This window comes from Octopus bimaculoides, chromosome 10, assembly GCF_046866305.1.
Source record: "Octopus bimaculoides isolate indiv1 chromosome 10, ASM4686630v1, whole genome shotgun sequence".
Taxonomy (NCBI): Eukaryota; Metazoa; Mollusca; class Cephalopoda; order Octopoda; family Octopodidae; genus Octopus; species Octopus bimaculoides.
This window is the reverse complement of record NC_142937.1, coordinates 30,757,065-30,773,846: the sequence shown is the minus strand read 5'-3', so window position 1 is coordinate 30,773,846 and position 16,782 is coordinate 30,757,065. Positions and strand designations below refer to the sequence as shown.

Genomic DNA, 16,782 nt, shown 5'->3' with positions numbered 1-16,782 from the left:
CACACACACACACACACACACACACACACACACACACACACACACACATTACATACATGTACTACGAATATAAGCATCAGAACTGAAGCTTTTACATAGTCAGCTGACCTGCTAAAAATAGCAACCAAGTTTCCCTCAAGTATTTTACCATCTTGCAAAATAGAAGGACAGTTACAGCTGAAGCCACCACCATAACTATTATTATCATCAGTGGCAAAAAAAAAAAAGAAAAAGAAAGAAAACCCCTATGGATATCTTTAAAAAAGTAAAAAAAAAACAAAAAAACAACTGATGAGATTTGATAAGATACAGGGAACCGTTTCTGCTGTGCTACTTTGGAGTTGAAATATGGTAAAGTTTAGCAGCACTGCCTCAATGGAATTGGTAATGGAATATAAAGAAAGAGATATAAGACAGGAAACAACTTATCTTTCTCACTCTCTTTTTCTATATATGCGTATATGTATACGTGTCTTTAAAAATGTGTATGTGTGTGTGCGTGTATGTATATATATGTTTGTACATATATATGTGTTTGTATATATATATGTGTGTGTATATACATGTGTGTGTGTGAGTGTATGTATATATATATATATATACATACGCACGTGTACATATATACATATATACACACGCACGTGTACATATATACATATATACACACACTCACACATTCATATGGTTATAAAAATAACACTTTTATAGAGACATGGAAACTGAACATTCACTGAACGAAGAACTCAATAGAAAAGAATGAAATATTTCAAGTAATTTTATTGATAGAAAGTTGCAAATTTCTCCAGAAATATATATATAACATGTATTTATCATCATCATCATCATCATCACTATTTAACATCCATGCTCCATGTTCCATGCAAGGGCTGGATGATTTAATAGGATGCAATTTGTCCAAGGAATGCATCGTGCTCCAGGTTTGCTTTGGCATGGTTTCTGCAGTTGGATGCCCTTCCTAATGCCAACCACTTTACAGAGTGTACTGGGTGCTTTTTTATGTGGCACCAGCACTTGTGAGACTGCCATGCAGTTTACAATACTACGAAGCCCAGGAGGCAACTTTCTGTTGGAAGATGAAGGGAAAAAGATGGGGGAAACTATGAGAGAAAGAAAAAGATGGGCAGACCAAGTTTTTTGCTTTTGAGGAGCTTCATTTTAGAAGAGAAGGAGTGACTGAGTGATTGAATGGACACAGAGATTGATGGTGGGGGAGAGTGGGAGATGAGTGATTGAATGAGCTCAGAGTTTGATGGTGGGGGAGAGTGGGAGATGAGTGATTGAATGGGCTCAAAGATTGATGGTGGGAGAGAGTGGGAGATGAGTGATTGAATGGACATAGAGATTGATGGTGGGGGAGAGTGGGAGATGAGTGATTGAATGGACACAGAGATTGATTGTGGGGGAAAGTGGAAGATGAGTGATTTTAGAAGAGAAGGAGTGACTGAGTGATTGAATGGACACAGAGATTGATGGTGGGAGAGAGTGGGAGATGAGTGATTGAATGAGCTCAGAGTTTGATGGTGGGGGAGAGTGGGAGATGAGTGATTGAATGGGCTCAGAGATTGATGGTGGGGGAAAGTGGGAGATGAGTGAGTGAATGGATGCAGAGATTGATTGTGGGGGAAAGTGGGAGATGAGTGAGTGAATGGGCTCAGAGATTGATGGTGGGGGAGAGTGAGAGATGAGTGATTGAATGGGCTCAGAGATTGATGGTGGGGGAAAGTGGGAGATGAGTGAGTGAATGGATAGAGAATGATGGTGGGGGAGAGTGGGAGATGAGTGATTGAATGGACACAGAGATTGATGGTGGTGGAGAGTGGCAAATGAGTAATAGTGCTGAGCAGCAGCAAAGTAATGATGGAAAAATAGACAGAAGAAAGATGGAGAGAAGGATGATGTTAGATAAGTTGCAGGGTGGGAGATGCAGGTGTAGTGCTTGGGGAGGGTAAGAGATGTATGATGGTAGGGGAAAGATAGTTGTGTGCTTATGTACACAATGGTTTTACTGTCATGACACCTGGATTTGCTGCACCTGAAGAATTTCAATATTAGTTAAGATTAGAATCTGACAGTGCAGATAGCCTAAAGCTTGGGTTGAGTGCGGCATTGCAAATAACCCATTTTTCTCCCCTCCATTACTCTCTTCAAAGGTTGTTGTTTTTTGGGGGGCTTTTTTTTTTTTTAGATATCTCTTGGCAGATAAAATGCTAGCACAAGAAATGAAAAGAGATGCAGTCATTGTTGCCACACATGTGGAACACAGTGATTTAAAACTTGTCAACTTTCTAAATGCTGCAAGATCTTTTGTATACAAAAGTCTGGATGGAATTAGAAGCGTCTGAAGGGAATGTTTCCATTGTATCAAAGAGAATAAAACCATTCTAAATGTTCAGATGCTATATGAACATACACAATTCATCCAGTGAGTTCAAAACATTATGATAATGATCCTGGGAAATCAATGAAGGCCATCATCAAAGAACTTCAGGTGTCAGAGTGAGCTACCAGAACTGTAGTGCATAAGGACATTCAATAGAACTTGGACGTAGGAAGGAGAGACCAATTCATTATCTGCAAAGACACAGGAAAATTGTTTGATCCATGTCAAGTGGTTACTTAACAAGGTTAATAAATCTTAAGAATATGGCATGCTTTGGTTCTTCTTCGATGAGAAAAACTTCAACCAAGACCAAAAGTCTAATGAGAAAGATCATTTATATAACTGTAATGAAGTTACTAGTTGAAAGGCCAGAAAATAATGGAGACGGAAAAACAGAACCAATATTCTCAATAAAATTAAAAATCCATCATACTATGAATCTGAACATTTGTTAACCAATATTGTCACATCATTATTGAGAATAAAGTTAATCAAAATCATATTGGTTTGATCACTACTATAATGATTTTAAGTATGTGGAGTATTAAGAAAATGTTTAAAGAATTTATAAGAATTATGAAGGCCATGAGAGTTTATAAACATTAAAAGAATTTATGAGATTATAACAAATTATAAAGAATTATAAAGTCTGTAATCAGGATGAAGCAAATATTATAAAGACATCACCTAAGGCTAGAAGCAAATTTAATGAAGTTATTAAATTAAATTATGTAAAATTACAGTCAGTTGTTATCTGCCATTAGAACTAAGAGTAAACAAAAGCAGTTTAAATATGGTCAGCTACATGTATTAATAGAATTAAGACACACTAGGCTATATAATACATAAATCTGATTTCTAGTAATTAACGTCTATATTCTAGGGTGAGAGATAAATATCTAGCACTTGGGGAAGATTTTAGAGAATCAGTTTGAAATATAAGGAACTTGTACAGATAGAATGGGGGCATTTGATCCTCAGTTCATTTGATTTATTAATAAAATCACCCATGCATTTTAAGATTTCCAGCAATTCCAAAGAGCAGAGATTGCAACTATGTCTATCACTAACATAAGGCTTAGTGTGTGTAGCAATGTCCCACATTAGATAACAATCAATATCTTTGTTCTTTAACTTCCAGGTAATTGTGGAGAGTGATGTTCTTTATGCTTTATCACTCCTAAATATATGAAGATGATTATGTAATCTTGATTTTAAAATGGAAGAAGTGAAATCTACATAAGTGAAAGTATGTATATTAGTTTTAACATGACATTTATATATAATGTGTTTTGTTCAGGCATTTATTTCCCAGTGGGAATTCAAATTTCTTACAATTACATAATCAAGGTTGTCGACTTTCTAAATGCTGCAAGATCTTTTGTGCACAAAGTCTGGATGAAATTAGAAGCCTCTGAAGGGAATGTTTCAATTGTATCCCATTGGGATGGGAATATACAAACCATACCATCATGCAGTAATCAGTTGTGTGTTAACCACTCAGCCACTCCATCTGCACTTACATTACCATAATTCATTCTGCAGTTATGATAAACAGCACTCAGTCTCCCAAGTGTTCCAAAATGGTTATACCCTTTATTTTTACTATTACTACAGTTATAGTAATTGCTGTAACCATTACTAAAACTATTCACACCAATACATCCTGTAGTATTACTGTTGTTGTTAATATTATTACATGAATTGTTGAAACTGTGATAGTTATTCCTTATACTAATTCCATAGTTAATATCAGTGTTAACACAAATGCTCACATTATCTGTATAATTATTGCAATCCTAATCATTGTTACTATTCTCATATACCATTATCATTATTGTTTTTATCATTATAATTTGCCTCCCCACCATTATTATTATCATCATTACCACTTTTACTATTGTTGGTGTACATTTATGCATATACACAACCACATGCACATACATATATATATTTGTGCTTTGTAGTCATCTGATTCATCCAGACAAGCAGTGTCACCCTCCCCCAAATAGTTGCTCACTTTGATTATGGCAACCAGTCCAACACCTGCCACTATGGGAAATAAAACAATGATTATGATGTGTGTGGTTATATACATACATACAGGGTGCGGTGAATAAATTGTCGTCTAAATTATGCAAAAATGAAAATAACACTGACATCTCATTTTAATAGATACATTCACCAAAATTACATAAAATTATCTTGAAATACTAAAGAGTAAATTTATTCAATGAAATCACCATTGGCTTCAACTACGGCCTCCAGGCAGCTTTGGAATCTCCTGCAACTCTTCTGGACAGTCTCTTTGTTTAAGTTGGTGAATGCTGCCATAATCCTTGCCTTCAGTTCATCTTTGGTGTTACAAGTTGTTTTGTTGGTCTCTCACTCAACTGCATCACATACATAATAATCAAGGGGGTTGCAATTTAGGGTGTTTAGTGGTCAGATGTTAGGGATGATGTGGTTGCAGAAATTGTCTGACAGCCATGACTGGATTCTCGTGCTTGTGTGGCATGGTGCAGAGTCCTGTTGTCAGACATAGGGTCTTCCAACAAGCCACTCTCTTGACCCAGGGCAGCACTAACTTCTCCAGGCACTTGATGTAGACCTCCATGTTGAGTCTGAGGGGAAGATGAATGGATACACAACGTCACCATTACTAGTGATCACTCCAAACACCATGATGCTGATTGGATGTTTGGTTTTATATCACTCTCGGTACATGTTTTGGGGACACAGCAAACCAACAGTTGTTCTGTGTGTCCACCATCTGATGTTAGCAGAATTTTTTCTTGTCTGAGAAAAACCAAAGCTTGTTCAGTTGGAGGGGATACTTGAGTTAGTTCAAAAGCTTCGTAGTGTGGTCTTTCGCCTTGTCCTTGATGGCTTGGGATAAAAATTGTCCCTTTCTCATCTTGTATGAGGAATACTTAATGTCTTCATGCACTACCTGCCTAATAAGAAACTCAGACACTCCCATCTTCCTGGTGGTAGACCTGATTGACTTGGAAGGATTGTTGTCAAGCATGGCCTGGCTCTCACCAACAAATTCAGTTCTTTTCTTATCAGAACAACCAGAGTGAGATTTCCGAGCTGCAATACTTCATAATCACTATTAGACTCATCCAACTCTTTCTGAATCCCCTGCACTCTGAAATATTCGTATTGGAGCTTCCAGTGCAAATGCCAAGCAGTACAGTATGTCGCTTCCAAATTTCTGGCAGAGTGAATTGTGTCAGTGCTGTTTAGCTTACAGATGGTGCCCAACTGACCCAACTATACTGTGTAGTCAACAAAATCAAAAACAAACAATGTGCATGCGAGAAATTAAAAATGTAAAATGGCAACAATTTATCTGTTGCACCCTGTATATATATCATCATCATCATCATTTAACGTCTGCTTTCCATGCTAGCATGGGTTGGACGATTTGACTGAGGACTAGTGAACCAGATGGCTACACAAGGCTCCAATCTGATTTGGCAGAGTTTCTACAGCTGGATGCCCTTCCTAACGCCAACCACTCCGAGAGTGTAGTGGGTGCTTTTACGTGTCACTGGCACGAAGGCCAGTCAGGAGGTACTGGCAATGGCCACGCTCGAAATGGTGCATTTTACGTGCCACCAGCACTGGCAATGATCTCGCTCGCATGTTTTTTCACGTGCCACCTGCACAAGTGCCAGTAAGGCAACGCTGGTAGCGATCACGCTCAAATGGTGCTATTATATATATATATATATATATATATAAATATATAAATATATATATATATATATACATATATATATATATATAGACACTAGGATCTTCTATTAGTTTCTGTCTGCCAAATCCACTTACAATCATCATGTTGGCCCAGGGCTATTGTATAAGACACTTGACCAAGATGCCACACAGTGGGACTGAACTCAGAACCACATGGCAACCATTGGCAACATGATGATTGTAAGTGGATTTACCACACAGCCACACCTGTGCCTATATATAAATATTTATGACTGTTAATTATGCAATGTCAAGAATAGGAGAAACACCTGCTTTCACACACACATAACACAGATATATACATATACAGTGGGACAGAACTCAGAACCACATGGTTACAATCATCATGTTGCCAATGGCTGCCAAATCCACTTACAATCATCATGTTGGCCCAGGGCTATTGTATAAGACACTTGACCAAAGTGCCACACAGTGGGACTGAACTCAGAACCACATGGTTGGGATGTAAACTTCTTAACCACAGAACTATGCATGCACTTAAGTCATATAGTTTTGTGTGTGCGTGTGTCTGTGTGAGTGCACGCATATGTGTATGTTACATGTATGTGCATGTCTGTGTGTGTGTCTGTGTGCACGCACATATGCATACATCTGTGTGTGTGAATGTGTGTTTATGTGTCTGTGCATATCTGAGTGTGTGTGTGTCCATATGTCAATGTGTTTGTGTGTATGTCACACAACCAATGATACCATTAATCTTTCCTCCCAATAAATTTCAGAAAATACATTTCTCCTGCTACGACAGAATAAGAAATTGCAAATGAGAAGTGTCCAACATCCCAGCACACTTCTCTGTGTGTGCGTGAGTGTGTGTGTGTGTGTGTGTGTGTGTGCGCGCGCGCGTGAGTGTATGTGTGTGTGTGTGAGTGCGTGCCAGTGTTTATGCATGGCAGTGATGTGACTGGATACTCACGTGATAGTAATGTGTCTGTATATGCATGAATATGTATACACACATACATAAAGACATACAAGTGCATATTTGTGTTTGTGTATCTGTGTGTGAACATTTGCATGTGTCCATGCACGCATGCGCACATGTGTATGTGCATGTCTCAGGTTGTATGTGTTATTAGCAAAGCTATGGAGTCGTGGTAGGCTTTCACAAACCCAAATATACAACGATGGTTCAACTCCATGTTGCACCATTCCACTTGATTTGTTCCTTGCACCAGCAATTTCTAAACACAGACAATAACTTGAAGAGGGATAGGCTTCGCTCAGCCAATTCTTTCTTCTCAACACACAACACGAACACAAAGACTTCGAGGCTGACCTGTCAAGCTATTGATAATTATACAACTGTTCTATTGATATATACACAATTGAAATGACTAAGTCAATATGGATTGAATGTACCAGCTCATACACAAGTTCATAACCGACATAGACATTTTGTTGTGGCTTTGTGGCTCACAATTATATACATTGCCTATGTGTGAATGTTGTGGATAAGATTTGCCACATTATCTGATGCTTGCAGTACAAAACTGGTGGCCTATGAAAAGTAGCAATTCATTTCACATCTGCTGAATGTGGTTCTGAATCTAGAGACATAAAACAAAATTCATGAGTGTCTGAGTCATATAAAACCTCAAAAGTTAGTTTTTATTATTTTTCTGGTTTTAACTAAAAAAAAAAAAATACTAAAACATTTTGGTGTGACCTAATACCATCATCATTTAACATCTGTTTTCCATACTGGCAGGGGTTGGACAGTTTGACAGGAGATGGCAAGGTTGGAGAGCTGCACCAGGTTCCATAATCTGTTTTGGCTTGGTTTCTTTAGTTAGATGCCCTTCCTAATGCCAACCACTTTACAATGTGTACTGGGTGCATTTTATGTAGCATCAACACCAGTGCTTTTTATGTGGTACCATCAATTTATATGACACTATGGCTTCAGGACCTAATAATAATAATAATAATAAAAATAATAATAATAATAATAATAATAATCACCGTCGTTTAACATCCACTTTCCATGCTGGCATGGGGTGGATAGTTTGAGTGAGGACTGGCAAGCCAGAAGGCTGCACCAGGCTCCAATCTGATCTGGCAAAGTTTCTACAGCTAGATGCCCTTCCTAACGCCAACCACTCCAAGAGTGTAGTGGGTGCTTTTACGTGCCACCAGCACAAGGGCTAGTCAGGCAGTACTGGCATTGGCCATGCTCAAATGGTGCTTTTTACATGCCACCTGCACAGGAGCCAGTCAGGCGACGTTGGTAACGACCACACTCGAATAATGCTTTTTATGTTCCACCGGCATAGGAGCCAGTCTGACGGCACTGGCAACGATTATGTTCGAATGGTGCTTTTAACGTTCCACTGGCACAGGTGCCAATCAGGCGGTACTGCCATTGGCCACAACAACAATTTCACTTACCTCAACAGGTCTTCACAAGCATAGTTTATTGTCCAATGATTGAAGGGTACTCAATAATAATAATAATAATAATAATAATAATAATAATAATAAAGATTTCAAATAGTGAGTACAAGGCCAGCGACCTTAAAGGAAGTGCCATTGGCCACAACAACAATTTCACTTACCTCAACAGGTCTTCACAAGCATAGTTTATTGTCCAATGATTGAAGGGTACTCAATAATAATAATAATAAAGATTTCAAATAGTGAGTACAAGACCAGCGACCTTAAAGGAAGGAGGTAAGTCAATTACATTGGCCTCAGTGCTCAACTGGTGCTCATTTAATCAACCCCAAAAGAATGAAAGGCAAAAGAAACAAATGACAGGATTTCAATTTAGAAAGTAAAGAGTCATTATGATTCTGCTAAGCATTTTGTTTAACATGCTAACGAGTCTACTGCTTTGCCGCCTCCTAATAATAATTTTGGTACAGTAATTTTGAGGGGAGGGGACAAGTTTTGTACATCAACCCCAGTACTTGACTGGTACCTATTTTATGAATCCATTAAGGATGAAAGGCAAAGATGACCTCAGTGGAATTTGAACTCAGAATGTAAAGGGCTGGAAAAAATGCTGCTGAGCATTTGTTCCAACACTGTAACAATTCTACCATTATGTCTTTATAGCAATTCTATCTTGGAAGAATTATATCGTGAAGAACACACAATCTCTTATATGCAGTTTGAAGCATCAAAACTGTCATCCGACTGCAATGACCTGATCAGTGATGCAGTTCCATCTGCAAAGGAATCGAGATGGTCACCAAATTGTGTGGGTAGGGCAAAAATATTGACATCTCACAAACTAAATGCAAAATGAATATAACAAGATTTTGTGTGTTCTAAAACTGGCTGAAATAATTCCTCCAAAACAGAATTGTTCCATTTTAACACTTCTCAGAGCAAGTCATTTGTTACACGAGTGCGAGTATTATATATACATGAGGTGGTGAGGCAAGACCTTCGAACATTGGGCCTCACCGAGGCGATGACTACTGACCAAGACCTTTGGAAATGTGCTGTGCGTGAGAAGACCCGGCAAGCCAAGTGAGATCGTTGCCAGTGCCCCTGGACAGGCTCTTGTGTGGGTGGCACATAAGATGTACCATCTTGAGCGTGACCGTTGCCAGCACCGCCTGACTGGCCTCCGTAGGATTTTTGAGCGAGATCGTTGCCAGTGCCCCTGGACTGGCTCTTGTGCGGGTGGCACGTAAAAGACACCATTTCGAGCGTGGCTGTTTTCGTGCGGGTGACACGTAAAAGCACCCACTACACTCTCTGAGTGGTTGGCGTTAGGAAGGGCATTCAGCTGTAGAAACTCTGCCAAATTAGATTGGAGCCTGGTGTTGCCATCCGGTTTCACCAGTCCTCAGTCAAATCGTCCAACCCATGCTAGCATGGAAAGCGGACGTTAAACGATATACACACACATATAATCATATATATATACAAATACATATATCATCATAGTCGTTTCAACATCTGCTTTTCCATGCTAGCATGGGTTGGACAGAATTCGTTGAGGCAGATTTTCTATGGTCGGATGCCTCTCCTGTGGCTAACCCTCACGTTTCCTCATGACCAGACATGTCCCCCACATTGTATGATAGCGATGCTTGTTTACAATTTCATGTGATGTCAAGACAAGGAGACATAAAAGTTATAGTAGAAGACACTTGCCCAAGGTGCCACGCAGTGGGACTGAACCTGGAACCATGTGGTTGGGAAGTAAGCCTCTTAGCCACACAACCAAACATAAATATGTAAACAATTGGAAACAGAAGAAGCAGAGTTCATAACCTTTGCAGACACCCCCCCTCCCGCACCTACTTTCCTTAACATCCTGACTGGTTGATACAACTGATGACTAAACGAAACACCTGCAGGACAATGTCTGCAGGAAGACTGTGAGTGGAGAACCACAACCAGAAGACTGCTACAAAGCGGCAGGATGGGAGGGGAGCACTTTCCTATACAGGACTCATAAATAATAAGCAGTATATTAGGCCTATATATATTATATATATATATACATACATACACACACGCGCACACAGAATATGTATATATATATAGCTTTTATCTTTTACTTGTTTCAGTCATTAGACTGCGGCCATGCTGGAGTACTACCTCGAAGAATTTTAGTCAATTGAATTAACCCCAGTACTTCTATTTTTTTAAGCCTCATACTTATCCTATCCATCCTATCTGCCAAACTGCTAAGTTATGGGGATGTAAACACACCAAAATACCAAAATTAGTTGTCAAGTGGTGGTGTGGGACAAAACCCAGAGACACACATAAATGCGTGTGTGTGTGTGTGTGTGTGTGTGTATATATATATAGATGGCCCTGCTCAGTATGTAGAAAAGGAGTAGGTAGTAACTCTATAAGATGTACCCGGTGCAAGCTATGGACACATAAGAGGTGCAGCAACATCAAAGGCAGGTTAACTAGCAAGTTAGTTTTTGTTTGTGGCAGATGTTCAGGTGCAATAAAGACTGCAAACAAACAGGAAACAACTTCTATCTCATTCCAGGGTGAAAAACTAGAGGTAGTCGATAGCTTCCGCTATCTGGGCGACCAAGTTAGTAGTGGGGGTGGGTGCGCTGAAAGTGTAGCTGCTAGAATAAGAATAGCCTGGGCAAAGTTTAGAGAGCTCTTACCCCTGCTGGCGACAAAGGGACTCTCACTCAGAGTAAAAGGCAGACTGTATGACGCATGCGTACGAACAACCATGCTACATGGCAGTGAAACATGGGCTGTAACTGCTGAGGACATACGTAAGCTCGCAAGGAATGAAGCCAGTATGCTCCGTTGGATGTGTAATGTCAATGTGAATACCCGTCAGAGTGTAAGTATCTTGAGAGAAAAGCTGAACATTAGAAGCATCAGTTGTGGCGTGCAAGAGAGACGATTGCGCTGGTATGGACATGTGGTGAGAATGGAGGAGGATAGCTGCGTGAAAAAGTGCCACACCCTAACAGTTGAGGGAACCCGTGGAAGAGGTAGGCCCAGGAAGACCTGGGCTGAGGTGGTGAGGCAAGACCTTCGTACATTGGGCCTCACCGAGGCGATGACTACGGACCGAGACCTTTGGAAATGGGCTGTGCGTGAGAAGACCCGGCAAGCCAAGTAAGATCGTTGCCAGTGCCCCTGGACTGGTTCTTGTGCGGGTGGCACATGAGATGCACCATTTTGAGCGTGGCCGTTGCCAGTACCGCCTGACTGGCTCCTGTAGGATTTTCGAGCGAGATCGTTGCCAGTGCCCCTGGACTGGCTTGTGCGGGTGGCACATAAAAGACACCATTTCGAGCGTGGCCGTTTTCGTGCGGGTGACACGTAAAAGCACCCACTACACTCTCTGAGTGGTTGGCGTTAGGAAGGGCATCCAGCTGTAGAAACTCTGCCAAATCAGACTGGAGCCTGGTGTTGCCATCCGGTTTCACCAGTCCTCAGTCAAATCGTCCAACCCATGCTAGCATGGAAAGCGGACGTTAAACGATGATGATGATGATGATGATGATATATATATATATATATATATATATATATATATATACACACACACACACATGCTGGACTTCTTTCAGTTCTAGTCTACCAAATCCACTCACAAAGTTGACTCGAGGTTACAGTAGGAAATACTTGCCCAAGGTGACACACAGTGGGACTGAATGCAGAACCATGTGGGTGGGAAGCAAACTTCTTACCACACAGCCACTCTTGTGCCCAGACATATTTGTGTGCATGTGTGTGTGTGTTTGTGTGTGTGAGTGTTACTACCGCCTTGCATTGATATCACATGACTGCTGTAAATGAATGTCTCTCTCGTGCAAGCAATGTCCTGTGTTTCCAATCTGCAGTTAATATATGTCTAGCCATGGAGAAAATAGTGACAGGAAGGGCATTTGGCATTTGGCTGTAGCAAATCTGCCCTGACAAGTTCTGTCTGACCTATGCAAGCATGGAAAAGTGGACATTAAAAATGATGATGATGTTGATATATCATTTTTAATGTCCACCTTCTCATGCTGGCATGGGTCAGACAGAATTTGTTAGGGCAGATTTTCTACAGCTGGATGCACTTCCTGTCACCAACCCTCACCAAGCAAGGTGATATTTCGCCATGGTCAGACATGTTTTACATGGAAGACCAGGAAAGAACAACACCTCTTGTATGACAATGATGCTCATTTACAACTATCATGTGATATCAAGACAACGGTACACACACACACACACAATCATATAAATGGAGGGCTTCTTCTAGTTTCCGACTATCGAATCCACTCATAAGACTTTTATCAACAAAAAGAGGTTTGCCAATGTTCTACAGTGTGAGGACTAGAAGCATGGAATGTTCTGGATTGTAAGATGGTATATCAGAGGAAATAGAGACACTGCGAGAGAGATGTATGCATGGATGAATAATGGCACACTTTAATGATTCTGGAAAGAAAAAAGGCACAGAAGTGCTGTGAAAGGTTATAAAATGGGAGAAAGAGGGCCTTCCCAACAGAGGAACCAGTTGTTCTAACAAGGAAAGTCCCCAGTTAATCAGGGATTGCCACTGAGATACTTAGAATATTTAGGGGAATGGATACTGTCAAGTCACTTGTATGAGAAACAATCAGGTTGTTGAGAAAGGTGTCATACTTTACAAGTAGTGTAGCAACATCATAGTCAGGTGTTTGTAAAATAAACAGCTTAAAAAGAATTCCAAGTATCAAATAGCTGGACCAGATGATGAAAGATGCAAAAAGAGTTTTAGTTCAATTAGGAAAAGAATTAGACGAGATGAGATGCAGGGTTTGGTTCTGTGCTTGAAAAATGTATTTCCAATGTTCCCTTTCTGGTGTAACAACTGCAGGGAAAATATTTAGCTAAAAGTATGCCACTGCCATTAACATTCACCAATCTGGGAAAAGCCTTTGATGGGGACCTTTGCTTTGTGAACTGGGGGTTACTGAGGAAGCTAGGAGTAGATGAAAGGTTTATGAAAGCCTTTCAAACCATGTACAGAGATGCTCTCTGTAAGGTGAGAGCAACAATTACAGCATCCAATTAATGCACAGGTGGAGATCCATTAGGTCTCAGTTCTCAGTCCCCTTCTGTTCATCATTGTTCCCTAAGCCAAAACAAAGGAATTTAAGACCAGTCGTTCTTAAGGACTAATGTATTTTGAATGACTTTGTTCATATAGTGGAATTTGTAGTAGAATTAGAAAAAAGATTCCAGACGTGGGAGCAAAATCTAGAATCAAAAGGCCTCAATGATAACTTACACTTAAAGATAGTTACTTGATAGTGAGATGCAGGCCCTAAATGTTGAAGACTTGCTATGATTAGAAAAAAAACTAAGCTAGCATGCTCCATCGAATTTTCAATGCCAGTGTGCATGAATGACAAAGTACAAATATGTTGAGAAAATAACTGAGAACCAGAGGAATCAGATGTACTGTGCATGAAAAAAGACTGCACTGGTATGGACGTGTGACATATATGGATAGGGGCAGTTATATAAAGAAGTGCCGGTGGCTTAATGTGGATGGAGCTTGTAGAAGAGGGAAACCCAGGCAGACAGGTAACGAAGAGTTGGGCTAATATGTAGGTGGTCCAGAAAACTCAAATCTCAAAAGGTGGGAAATAAGAAGTTGTGGCTTTTATGCTTTTCTCAAGTATAAAAACCGATGATTGATAATAAAAAAAAATAGTTAAACGCAAAAAAGAAATTAATTCTGGTATGGGAACCACCAAAATTCAAGGGACTGTTCTTGCTTGCTGTTAGTGTTTGTGTGTTCTATTTAGTATCAAGTCAGCTCTGGTGGAGCAGATCGATGAACTTTAGCATTCTAATGCTGTTTCTTTTTTCCATCTTATCAGTCATAATGTCTTTAGAACATTATCATCAAGCGTATCCTCTTTATCAGATGCTGCGGTGTGATATGAAAGGGGACGTAGCTGTTATTTCTAGCAGCTTATAGAGGCCTCTGGTCCATGAGCATCGAAAATGCACGTTTAGATGGCAAGAAAAGCGAACTCCAATACCGGTCTCTATGGAATCGTTGTAAGCAAAACCGGAAAGAAAGAAGAAATGCTACCAACCCCCTCATATGAAAAGGCGTGTCACAAACAATGACGCTTCGCTTCTTCCATAACGTCAGTTACCGCGAGATTTTTCCGCTAGTGTGACTCATGAAACCTGTATAACGTTCACTGTCACAAATCTTACGGAAGCCCAACGTTGTAGCAACATTTTTGAAACTTCTTTTCCTAGGTTTAATAATAATGAGCTTATTGTAATAGAACGGTGAGGTGCGCTATAGCTCACCAGAAAAGGTTAAAAGGGGGGGGGGGGGACAGAGAGAAGACAGCAATAAAAACCAGAAGTACTTGAAAAGTGAATAAAATAAAACACTAAAAAACAGAAAAGTGGATATTAAACGAGGAGGAAAAGCTGCAAAAACTTACCAGAAATAGTGTTGGCGATTTTAAGGAAGCATGGAGCATTTGAAGGATGAAGTGTCCCGAGTATTCAACAGCTAATGCGAGGAATTTATTCTGTATTTCGGCAATTGTAAACCTGAAAGAAACGTTTGCGAAGTCCCAATCATTTATTCATTTCTTTTTCTTCCCGCTCGACACCGAACACTCGTTTTCTTCGTTTCATTCATTCTAAGAGTTCAATTGTTCGGCTTAATTTATAAAGGCCGAAGCTAAACACAAGAAGCATTGTTTCAAATATTTCCCTTTTAAAAGCTCAACTGAACAAAATGGAAATAATAATTCTTTTTTTTTTTTTTCTTACTTATTCTTCTAGTATAGTATTGTCCACACTTTGCTAGAATGGTTATTGAAATATTCAATTGTCCTTAACTTTATGGGTGCATTTATTATTTTAATATTTACTCGGAAACAGTAAAAGGTAAACTAGACACCAGCAGGGATCGTAAATAAATACTTCAGACCTTGTGTCCAACGATATTGCTGACTTGGCTTATATATTTCAATTGGGACTTTAAACCTACAAGAAGTTGCTGAGCAAATTATTTCAGCCACTTTTTTAAACACTTACACCCCCTACTGAATCGTAGAGAGTGGGAACCTTCAGGTAGTCGTCTGAATTGCTAGAAATAGCAACGAAATCTCATTCAAATCATATCCTATCATAAAAAAAAGACACAATGGATAATGTAAAACTGAGTACATTGTGGTCACAGCTGTTTTGTTCTTAGTCATTGATTCTCTCAGTGAAAGCTAAGCTAAATAACGACAAACTTAAGCGCTTGAGACACTTATAACTAAACAAGACAGACATAATGCCTTTTGTTAGTTCTAGTGAATGTTTGTCGTGTAAACTATTCTGAATAAATGACGCTGTGTTTGTCTTGGTGTTCTGAACAGCACTGCATCCTTTAAGTACAAACAAATAAATTTAACAAGAACTGTTGATGAAACCTACCTTGACTCAATGTACCCAACACAGCAAATCCTTGGATGGCGACAAGAGCAATAAGATCTCAGACCAGACTGAAACAAGACATAAGATTCTGAGAGGTCCGTAAGCTACCTTGATACCATTGGTCCATCCTTTCTAGACACCGCCTATCCTACTGAGCTATTCAAGTGACCTCTATGTTATAAATGTACTAAAGCTCCCTCTACTCAGGCTCTCTTTATACCATAATTGCTCAGCTCTACTCATGCTTCTTCCTATGCCATAACCCTACCATTTCTTCCCAGAATATTCAAAAGATACTGACTTTAATTTTAAAAATACAAGCTTCTTAATGGAAGGTGACAATTTTCAGACCTTTTGGAATTAGCTTTAGGTGTACGTGTGCGTATGTATATCCTCCTCATCATCATCGTCGTTTAACATCTACTTTCCATGCTGGCATGGGTTGGACGGTTTGACTGAGGACTGGCAAGCCAAGGGGCTGCACCAGACTCCAATCAGATTTGGCAAGGTTTCTACAGCTGGATGCCCTTCCTAACGTCAACCACTGTGAGAGTGTAGTGGGTGCTGTTTACGTGCCACCAGCCCAGGGGCTAGTCAAGTGGCACTGGCATCGACCACGCTTGAATGGTGCTTTTTACATGCAGTCCAGCAGCACTGGCATGCGGGAAGGACTGTTTCAACGAAGTCACGTATTGTCC

The 16,782-nt window shown here is 39.9% G+C and overlaps 2 long non-coding RNA genes across 2 annotated transcripts; both read right to left on the bottom strand.

Moving 5' to 3' along the window:
* Positions 1-759: 759 nt before the first annotated feature.
* LOC106868199 (uncharacterized) lies at positions 760-16,639 on the bottom strand. Its single transcript, XR_008265024.2, has 3 exons — positions 16,085-16,639; positions 15,094-15,205; positions 760-2,592 (listed from the first exon to the last, which is right to left on the bottom strand). It is a non-coding gene; the product is annotated as an uncharacterized LOC106868199 (long non-coding RNA).
* LOC149133502 (uncharacterized) lies at positions 7,773-15,022 on the bottom strand. The gene is made up of 2 exons (XR_016243372.1): positions 14,728-15,022; positions 7,773-8,099 (listed from the first exon to the last, which is right to left on the bottom strand). It is a non-coding gene; the product is annotated as an uncharacterized LOC149133502 (long non-coding RNA).
* Positions 16,640-16,782: the final 143 nt, after the last annotated feature.